We start from the raw sequence: 10,454 nt of genomic DNA on the forward strand, positions 1-10,454 counted from the left end.
CTGCACTCCAGCCTGGGTGACAGAGTGAGATTCCATTTAAAAAAAAAAAAAAAGGACAAAGAAAAACTTATGGGTACAAGTACTAGAAAAAGTACTTCATCACCAAGGGATGTCTACCTCTCATTTAACCAGACATTACTATGTTTAACAAGTGGGCCACAGTTGAGGCCAAAATAAGTTGAGAGTATGGCTTGAATGGAACTCAAAATCATGCCCTCAACTTAAAAAGAACCTTCTCTTTTCTTTCCTTAATAATGGAGTCCCTGACTTTCGGATGGTCACAGGCTGCCCAAAATAAAGACTACATTTCCCAGTCTCCCTTGCAGCTGTGACCAGGTGCGACCCTGTGATTAAGTTCTCAGCAATGGTTGAAGAGTAGAAGCTATGCACAAAACTCCAGAATCATGCCCTTTAAGGGAATGAGCACATCCTCTGATATTTTCCACTCTATCTTTTCCACCTCCATCTGACAATGAAACCTGGAGCAGCCATCCAGTCTATGATGTTAAGAATCTGGGTACCTAATGCCATCCAGCCACCATGCTTACTTACCCTGGACATAGTCTGAACCTAGTTTAACTTTTACATGAGAAAGAAATTTAAGGTGCTTGGGTTACTTCATTTTGGCCTTTGTTACCACAGCCTGAACTGCATCACTGATATTATGACATAATAAGAAATATATATTTGGTCTCTGACCCTGCACACAACTTCTAAAACCCTTGGAATTTCTGGGGTGTTAAGAATGTTTTTTTGAGGCCAGGCATGGTGGCTCATGCCTGTAATCCAAACACTTTGGGAGGCTGAGGCGGGAGGACTGCTTGAGGTCAGGAGTTCGAGACCAGCCTGGCCAACGTGGCAAGACTTCATCTGTACAAAAAAATACAAAAATTAGCTGGGCATGGTAGTATGCACCTGTTGTTTTAGCTACTTGGGAGGCTGAGGCAAGAGGATTGCTTGAGCCCAGCAGATTGAGGATGCAATGAGCTATGATTGCACCACTGGATGAATTTAGCCTGGGCAACAGAGCAACACCCTCTCTCTCAACTCAAAAAAAAAGTGCCTTTTGTGTGCCAATGAGATGCCTGGTGGCTTAGATATCTTAGATCCCTTAGATAGCTTCAGGATGAGGGCTGGTCATCAGAAAGACTGAGCCATGATGAGAAGGCTGAACTTTCAGCCCTACCCCCAAAACTCGGGGAAGGAAAGGGGCTGAAGGTTGAGTTGATCACCCATGGCCAATACTGTAATCGGTCATGCCTACATAAAGAAGCCTCCCTAAAAACCCAAAAGAACAGGGTTCAGAGCTGAACTTGCAGAGGTTCTCAAAGGGTGGCACTTTAAGGGAAGGCATGAAGCTCCACGCCCCTTCCCACAGACCTCACCCTGTGCATCTCTTCCCTTTGGCTGCTCATCTGTATCCTTCACAATATCCTTTTTAATAAAGGACAAAAGAAAGAAAAGTGTTTCTCTGAGCTTTGTGAGCCACTCTAGCAGATTAATCAAACCTCCTTAGAGGGGGTCATGGGAACCCTGATGTATAGCCAGTCAGGCGGAAGCACAGGCCACAACCCGGGACTTGCTACTGGTATCTGAAGCTGGAGCGCGGTGGCAGGGTGGGGGAGTTGGGGCAGTCTTGTGGGACTGAGCCCGTAACCTGTGTTATCTGATGCTATCTCCAGGTAGATGTTGTCTGAATTGAGCCTCAGTGTTGTGGGACTTTTCCTTAGGTTAGCTAAAGACGGGGTCCTTGTCTCATGGCCGTGAAAGATTAGGCTCACAGACAATTTGAAGGGTGAGTAAGGCAGGGTTTTATTGGGTGAAAAGGGAAAAAAATGGCAACAGAGACCCTTCACAAAGCCAGAGTCCCTATGTGCTTCCTACCTCATGGTTTGAATCACAGGTACCACCCAGGAAAAGGAGGGCCCAGGCTCCTCCCCACTGCAAACAGCAGAAACTTCTGTGGCTCCACCCCAGTGCACTCCTCCCAGCACACAGGCTGACTGGAGTTTCTCTAGGGACACTTCCCACCTGGTTGTCTCACCAGCTGGTGTTCACTGGCGAATCAGCTGTTGGTGGGGAGAGGCTCCTGTGCATCCAGCATCAGACATGACTGTTGAGTGGTACATGAGAATACAGAGAAATAAGCAGTGCTTTTCTTTTCTTCAGAGCATCCTAGCTAATACACCACCATTTAGCCTATTGTCTTTTAGATACAAATTAAGGCAGAACCTCAATTTCCTCATCTATAAAATGGGATTAATTTACCTTATGCGATTGTTAGAAAAACTAGAAATTCATGTGCATTTCCTCGCTATTGCTATAGCTCATAACTGACCATTAATGGATATTATGTCCTGTTGTAACTTTTTTTTTTTTTTTTTTTTTTTTTTTATAGTCTTGCTCTGTCACCCAGGCTAGAGTGCAGTGGCGCAATCTTGGCTCACTGCAAGCTCCACCTCCTGGGTTCATGCCATTCTCCTGCCTCAGCCTCTGGAGTAGCTGGGACTACAGGCGCCCACCAGCACGCCCAGATAATTTCTTTGTATTTTTAGTAGAGACTGGGTTTCACCCTGTTAGCCCGGACAGTCTTGATCTCCTGACCTCGTGATCCACCCGCCATGGCCTCCCAAAGTGCTGGGATTACAGGCATGAGCCACCGTGCCCGGCCCTGTTGTAACTTTTTAAAATGGGTTCTTGGAGAGGAAAAAAAAAAAAAGGTTGCTTTAAAATATTCCACCTCCCCCATCAAAAAAAAAAAAAAAAAAAAATCTGTGGAGGGGAGAGATAAAATGAAAAAAGGAAAGTTGATAATAATGCAAGCTAAATGATGTGTATGTGGGGGTTAATTATACTGTTCTCTCTGAAATATTGAGTGTATTTGAAAATGCACATAATGAAAAAGTTAACATAAATGAACAAAATAAGATCTTTCCACAGAAGAAAAAAAAGGGCCCCTGGAAATAATCCAATGTGAATCTCTTTGGGAAAAATAAAGACATAGTTAAACCATTGAAAAATTGATTTCGGTCCCAAAGAGGGAGGGAAGGATGGAAAACACAGAAAAGCATTTTTAATTCTTCCATTAAAGAACAACACACAAGGCCAGGCACAGTGGTTCATGCCTGTAATCCCAGCACTTTGGGAGGCTGAGGCAGGAAGATCACTTGAGGTCAGGAGTTTGAGACCAGCCTGGCCAACATGGTGAAGCCCCGTGTCTACTAAAAATACAAAAATTAGCCGGGCATAGTGGTGCATACCTGTAATTCCAGCTACTCTGGAGGCTGAGGCAGAAGAATTGCTTGAACCCTGGAAGCAGAGGTTGCAGTGAGCCGAGGTCATGCCACTATACTTCAGCCTGGGCAATAGAACAATACTGTCTCAAAAACAAACAAAAACCATGCAGAGAAAGCCTCATTGCCACAGAGGACACATGGTCGCCATAGAGGACACATGGTTTCTGCAGCTATTGGGCACGCTTCTGGACTTCCGTAAAACTTCCGTAACTCCCCAGGTCGCTGCAGGGCTGGCCTGCAGGGTACTCCTAGAAAGAGTGGCTGCCTGGAAGAGGAGACTGCCCTGATGCCCTGCCGACTCTGAGTCAGCTCTGTGACTTTGGTCTTCTTGGCTCTGAACCCCTAACCCCCATCTGTGAGTGGGCTCTGCTGGTCCCCCACATCCCATGGATAAGCTCTGAAGCATTGAGTGACTGCCCAAACCTTGCTTGCCAGTGTTGAATTCCATAATTCTAACAAGCATGGTGATCTGGTCCCAGCCCGCCGTGTGCAGGAAACATCAACTAGGAAGTGAAAGCAGGTTGCTGCAGGCAAATGCATTGTTAGCAGCAAGAAGAACTTCTAGATAGGAAAAAAATGCCTAGCATGTGCAAGAGCCCTCAAAACACAGGTATCTGTGGCCATTTACAGGACAGAGGCAAACAACCCTGCATACTTCATTAACTCCTATTACTTTATTAGCCAGCACAGTAGAGTATTATTGTCTATTTTGGTACATCATGAGGTATGATTTATATTACATTCTGCATGCTTTAGAGAAAAAAAAACCACAAGATATATTTCTGAAATATTCCCATCCGAAGTGTTTCCAATAAAATAATCGAGTGCTTCAATATAAATTTCAGGAACATGGAAAATCAGCTTTGTGTTGTGTTCAGTTGCCAAGTTGACTGTCTATTCCTGTACCACTCCAGTGTCTTTATAATGAATTGCAGCAATGTGTAACTTCATGTGGATGATCTAAACAAGAGGTCGAAAGCTGAAATGCCTACAGGGGCCAAGCAGGGAATGTGAGGGAAGCTGGCTGGATAGGAACTGTGGCAAATGGGAGAACAAATGTCCCTCCTACAGCGAGCAGCTGCTATTCAGCTCAAAAGTCTATTGCCATGCAGAAAAGTAAGCTTAATGAAGCCAGATCCTCCTTTTTTCAAAACGCAAAGGCAGACAGTGAACTATCTGCAAAGGAAGTTAAGAAAAAACAATTCCATTTACAATGACATCAAAAATAAGATACTTGGAAATAAACTTAACCAAGGAGGCAAAAGTCTTGCATGATGAAAACTACAAAATATTGCTGAAAGAAATAATAGAAGGCATAAGGAAATGGAAAAGACATCCTGTGTTCATGGATTGGAAGACATAATATTGCCTAGGTCACTGCCTATCGAATGAAAAATTTTCCCTCTTTTATAATAAATAGTAGAGCCACTAATGTATCTCAGGTAATCACCTTCATCACATGATTCAGGTAAATTCTGATTAGCTCAAGTCAATCATGATGGTCTTATTCCCCTTGCCAGTGATGAATTTCGAAGTGAACATGTGACCCAGTTCTGGCCAATAAGATGCGAGGGAGTATTCTGCAAGGTTTTAGGAAAGGTTTCTTAGCTCTAAAAATGAGACGCACAGGGAGAAATGGCCTTATTTCATTTCTAGACATTGGTTCACATCAGGATAAGATGCTGGAGTTGCTGCAGTCATTTTCCAACCAAAAGGAAGCCATAGGGCTGACCAGAGAGAGAGGATGAATCTGAAGTCACTGACATAACCACCAGTGGATGCCTTTTGCCTCCAGATTTCCTGGTATGTGAGATAATCCACCCCCTTATGGCTTAAATCATTTTTTGTTACATTTTATCTACATGTAGCTTAAAAGATCATAAATGATACAGATGAAAAAAAGTAAAGGTCAAATAAAAGATGTTTGCAGTCAAATATGACCCAGAGGTAGGCAGTTTGCTACCCTCAGTGTTTCCCTAGTTACTTGGGAACACTATTTCTCACAGAAGTTCTCCCTGCATTATTCAGATCAACTGAGAGCTCCCACCCTCCTTGTTTCTGTAGTTTAGGCCTCAGGAAAGGTATATCGGACTATAGTGATTTCCTCAAAGATTTACTTGGTAACTCTGATGAACAAGGTCTATTATGTCTGCAGTGCCAGGATGCCTGTTTCTGAAGATGCTGCTGCCAGCCCTGTGGCTGACTTTATTTAGCAACTGTTGTCCTTATCCCAATATTTTGTTATTTGAAATCTGCTTTGTCTGATATTAACATAGCCATACCAGTTTTCTTTTTATTAGCATTAGCGTGGTATATCTTTTTCCATCCTGTTAGTTCAATCTGTATGCTTACATTTAAAGTAAGTTCCTTGTAGCCAGCATATAGCTGAGTCTTGCCTTTTTATGTAATCTAACAATCTCTGCCTTTATTTGCAGTAGCTACTTTCTAGTTCACTGTTTCAAAAAGAAAAAAAAACAAGGCAATTTTCTCCTTTACTCTCTGTACCTGGGAATTTATTTTCTTAACAATTTAAAAAGTTATTCCTTACATAAATTTACATGGTGATGGCAAAGGGTTTGGAAATCTGGTAGTGCTTGGCAGGGCATTTGGGATGTGGGATGCAGGACTTTGAGATTATGAGAACTTTTGAGTAAGCTCTTGCAGAAGATTAGCTAGTATACACAGGACTTGAACATCAATAAGGACCTTTGAATAAGGTCTTTTCTACTGAAAGGAGAAACATAAATTGGTGACAGATTGGTTCTAGTCACCAAGATTTCTCTTTCCTGGTCTCTGGCTAAGTCTTAGTCACCCTTACCCACCCACCCCCGCCCCTGCCCCTGTCCCCCACCCCCATATGCAAAGAATAAAACAATTTCAGAGCATCTGAGTTGGTAAGAACTTGGAGCAATTAGTTTCATCTTTTCTTTTACAGTGGAGGAAAAGCAAGTTAGAAAAGTGAAATAATATGCCTCAGGTCCTGCCCCTGGGTAGTGGTGGAGCTTGGACTAGAACTAAGTCCTGTCTGGATTTCCAGAATGACTGAAGAGTCTTATTGGTTTAATGTTAACCTTTGTATTGTAGTTTAAAAGATACAGTTTCTACTCTTCCTTCTTGTTTTTGATTTGTGGCCCCATTCAGAATATGAGAAAAAAACCCCAACAAAATAAGGAAGATCAGGTAAGAACAGAATGAAACACATAGACAGCAACACATATCAATTCACAAAGCAACTGGGACACATAGATAAGAACACAATGAAAGAGAATGAGACAAGATAAGATTCTCTGCTGGGGGAGGTGAAAGGGCTATCTGGAGTGTAGCGTTGTTAGCCCCATCTTGTGGCTTTTTTGGATATTGCCTCTAAGGTTAATTTTTGAACCACTAACCATAGCTGGAGATCCAACAACTTATTGGGTGAATAGATCTAGGATAATTGCTCTCAAACTTTTTTGCACCTGAGAATCACCTAGCGTGCATGTGAAAATGAAGATTCCTGGGCCTCACTTTCCACAACAAAGATGAGTAGATTAAAGTGGGCCGAGGAAACTGCTTTTAGAAAACTCCCCAGGTAATTGCAGAAGAACTATGAACCACAGTTAAGAAACACTGAAGGCATTCAGAATTAGTGGTATTCATCCCTTGTCATTGTGAGGAAAGGACTATTCTGAGGAAAAGTGTGGAAGGAAACTGTTAAGAACTTTAAAGGTCTGAGATTTTACCCTACTTGCAAGCTAATGTGTGGGCCAAGGGAAAACGTCTCCTCGCCCCTTGAAGTTTCATGGCAAATCACTGACAAAAAGGTTAAGAAGAGGAAAGGGATAGAAATTTATTTATTTATTTATTTTTGAGACAGGGTCTGGCTCTGTCACCCAGGCTGGAGTGCAGTGGCATGATCTCGACTCACTGCCACCTCCCGGATTCAAGCGATTCTCCTACCTCAGCCTCCAGAGTAGCTGGGACTGTTAATGGTGGAGGGTGTCCAGGTTCTTGGCATCTTGAACAAAGAATTGGAAAAAACACACAAACTAAGCAGGGAAGGCATGAAGGGTTTTATAGAAAATGAAAGTACACTGCACAGTGTGGGAGCCGGCCTGAGAATAGGGGCTCAAAGGCCCCATTACAGAACTTTCGGGAGTTTAAATACCCTCTAGAGGACTCCATTGGTTACTTGGGGTACGCCCTATGTAAATGGAGAGGGTATTTCCTGTTGCAGCTGAAGTGTGAATTGCCCTTATGTTCCCTGCCTCCAGACCCTATTTTCCTGCCTCAGACTATAGGTGTACACCACCACACCTGGCTTGTTGTATTTTTTGTAGAGATGGGGTTTTGCTACGTTACCCAGGCTGCTTTTGAACTTGTGAGCTCAAGGCCTGCTTCGACCTCCCAAAGTGCTGGGGTTACAGGTATAAGCCACCACCGGCACCTGGCCTGGTCTGATCATAGTTTTATGTGACATCGGAGCCTTCAGAATGAAGATCGAAAGATACAGGGGAAATGGCTCATTTTCATGCTTAGGTTCAACAAAGTATGAGTAGCTGTGTAGAAATATGATTGGACAAAAGAGTATGAGCTAATGTTAATAAACTGAGTGGGGAACCTAGGCCTGTCTGTCTAGATTTTTCTTGGCCTCTACGAACATGCATTTCTTCCTTCCGGGTATGTTACATGTAGTTAGACAGGCATGAGCAGGGCAGGAGAGGGCTCTGCCCGCCCCCAACCCCTCAAGCAAGAATGCCAGGTGATGGTTCTGCAGTTATCACACTGCCTTTCTAAAATGGATAATTTGGCAGCTGGACCAGAGACAGACAATTCCCTGATGGTCCACAGCTGTCACACTAAAGTGTTAATTGATATTAATGCAGGTGCCAGACATAGGCAATTCCCAAACATAAAAACACTTGAGATTGGTAATCAGCTTCCAATACAATTTCAGAAATTGGGTGAGTGAGCTTGGGCATGCACATTAAGAGACAAAATAGTGGAGTATGACTTTCAGGGGGCATTCCACTGGAAAAGGGGAGAAAACCTCAGATGGACATGTGTACAAATTCCAAAGCACACGGTGCATGCTCAGCTCCCAAGCCTAAGGAGGGCACTGTGCATTCGGGCAGCTCATGCTGAGGGAAGAATGAAGGGAGAGGGCAGCAAGACCCCAGAAGTGGGCCAGCATATGAAGTCCCAGGATCAGGGTTAAATGCCACACTTGTCCCTCAAGTTGCCTGCTTGGGTCTCTTCCAAGTGTACTTTCTTTCCTGTCCTAAAACTTTTTAATAAACTTCCACTCTTGCTCTGAAAGTTGCCTCAGTTTCTTTTTCTCCCTTATGCCCTGTATTAGTTCATTTTCACATTGCTATAAAGAACTGCCTTAGACTGACTGGGTAATTTATAAAGGAAAGAGGTTTAATTGACTCACAGTTCCGCATGACTGGGGAGGCCTCAGAAAACTTACAATCACGGTGGAAGGTGAAGGGGAAGCAAGACGCCTCCTTTGCAAGGCTATAGGAAGGAGAATGAACATAGCAGGAATTACCAAACACTTGGAAAGCCATCAGATCTCGTGAGAACTCACTCACTATTAGGAGAATGGCATGGGGAAAACCACCCCCATGATTCAATTACCTCCACCTGGTCTCTCCCTTGACATGTGGGAATTATGGGGATTACAATTCAAGATGAGAGTTGGGGTGGGGACACAGCTAAACCATATCATGCCCCTCAGTCTAATTCTTTCTTTTAAGGAGGCAAAAATTGAGGTTGCTGCAGACATACAGATTCACTGCTCGTAACTCAGACACCTTCTACTCCTAACAGGTATGGGGCAGGACCCTCTCTGGAATCGGGCTCTTATAGCCTACAATCAAACAAAGTAGGTCAGATAATTTCTTTATGGACAGTTTCCACAGAAAGGCAGAGAGAAAGTTAGACTAATATTTTAAGGTTTCAAGACTGGCTTTAGGAAAAAGGGGTTCTGGTTTCTATGACCTGCCTTGGGGAAAAAGAATTCTAGTTTCTATGGCTATCCTTGGGGACTGAGAGATAGGAGGGCAGGAGGGCAGAGAAAAACTTCTGCTTTTGAGGCCATCATTTTGGGTTATTCTTATTTGAGTTTCTACACTAACAAGTTTGCATGCCAAAATTTCATGAATACTGGTAAAAGATATGAGACTCCTGGATCAGAGACAAAGGACAATACTAACAGCAATAATAGTAGTTACAATATTGTCATCGGGCCAGTTTCTGAGCCCTAATTCTTGCAAGACTATGTGATGAAGGCCACAGTAGGTTGCATTGTAGGAGAGGGGCCCCAAGTTTAGGAAACTCAAATCTCTTATAATTGGGAATAAATCTGCCAGATCTTTGGAGAGCCAAGAATTCTGCCTTCCAGGGCTATTCAATGCAGAAACATCCTTGAAAAGATAGTTGGAAAAAGGCAGTTAGTGCCTCTGCTCTCTCAAGACATGCAGGAACATGACACATGTGAATTGTCTCCCAACAGAACAGGAATGAAAGTGCATCATGTGAAAAGTATTCTGCATCCGGAGGCCGTAAAGTGATCAAACTGAAGCAGGAATGAGGATTTGAAGGAATCATCCAGGCCTATTGTACCGGGCAAGAACTGAGCATGAACTCTAGTTATCTCAGCTAAACTTTGCAGAAGTCCTCAATTTCACTGTTTTAACGGGACTTGCCCATTAAAACAGTGCTTGTCATGAGCACTTTTCACATTTATTTCACTTGAATCCTCACATTTCATGGAAACATAGATAGTACAGCTATTGTACTCATGAGTAAATGGACTTTGAAACATGATCACTTGTTCACTTTTTCAACCACAGGACAAGAATCAGGTTTTCTCGGAGCTCTTCTGCCGCCTCCCCTCTCTTGTTTCTCCTTACCGCGGCAGGCTAGAAGAAGACTGGCTAAAATAAGTAAACGACTAATGCAAGAGTGGCATAGGTCCTCAAAAAGGCGCTGTAAACCTTAAGTGGTAATTGCACTCACGGTGCTTTAAGACCCAGCCACTACTTCGGAAGCAGGAAGTTGGGATCTCTGGTTTCTCCCAGCCGCGGGCCTGAGGTTCCCGGGGATTGGTTAAGGAACGGCCTCCTTTTCCCATTTCCAGCCGGAAGTAGGTTTCCAGTGACACGGAAGACC

General features: G+C 43.5%; 1 long non-coding RNA gene across 2 annotated transcripts; it reads right to left on the minus strand.

Annotated features, from left to right (window-relative positions):
* Positions 1–1,533: 1,533 nt before the first annotated feature.
* On the minus strand, positions 1,534–10,445 carry LOC139355887 (uncharacterized). Of its 2 annotated transcripts, none has more exons than XR_011607144.1 (3): positions 10,302–10,445; positions 8,713–8,795; positions 1,534–2,113 (listed from the first exon to the last, which is right to left on the minus strand). It is a non-coding gene; the product is annotated as an uncharacterized lncRNA (long non-coding RNA). The 2 variants fall into 2 exon arrangements; XR_011607143.1 differs by lacking the exon at positions 1,534–2,113 and adding an exon at positions 6,173–7,293.
* Between the last annotated feature and the right edge of the window lie 9 nt (positions 10,446–10,454).

Source organism: Macaca nemestrina, chromosome 8, assembly GCF_043159975.1.
Source record: "Macaca nemestrina isolate mMacNem1 chromosome 8, mMacNem.hap1, whole genome shotgun sequence".
Lineage (NCBI taxonomy): Eukaryota > Metazoa > Chordata > Mammalia > Primates > Cercopithecidae > Macaca > Macaca nemestrina.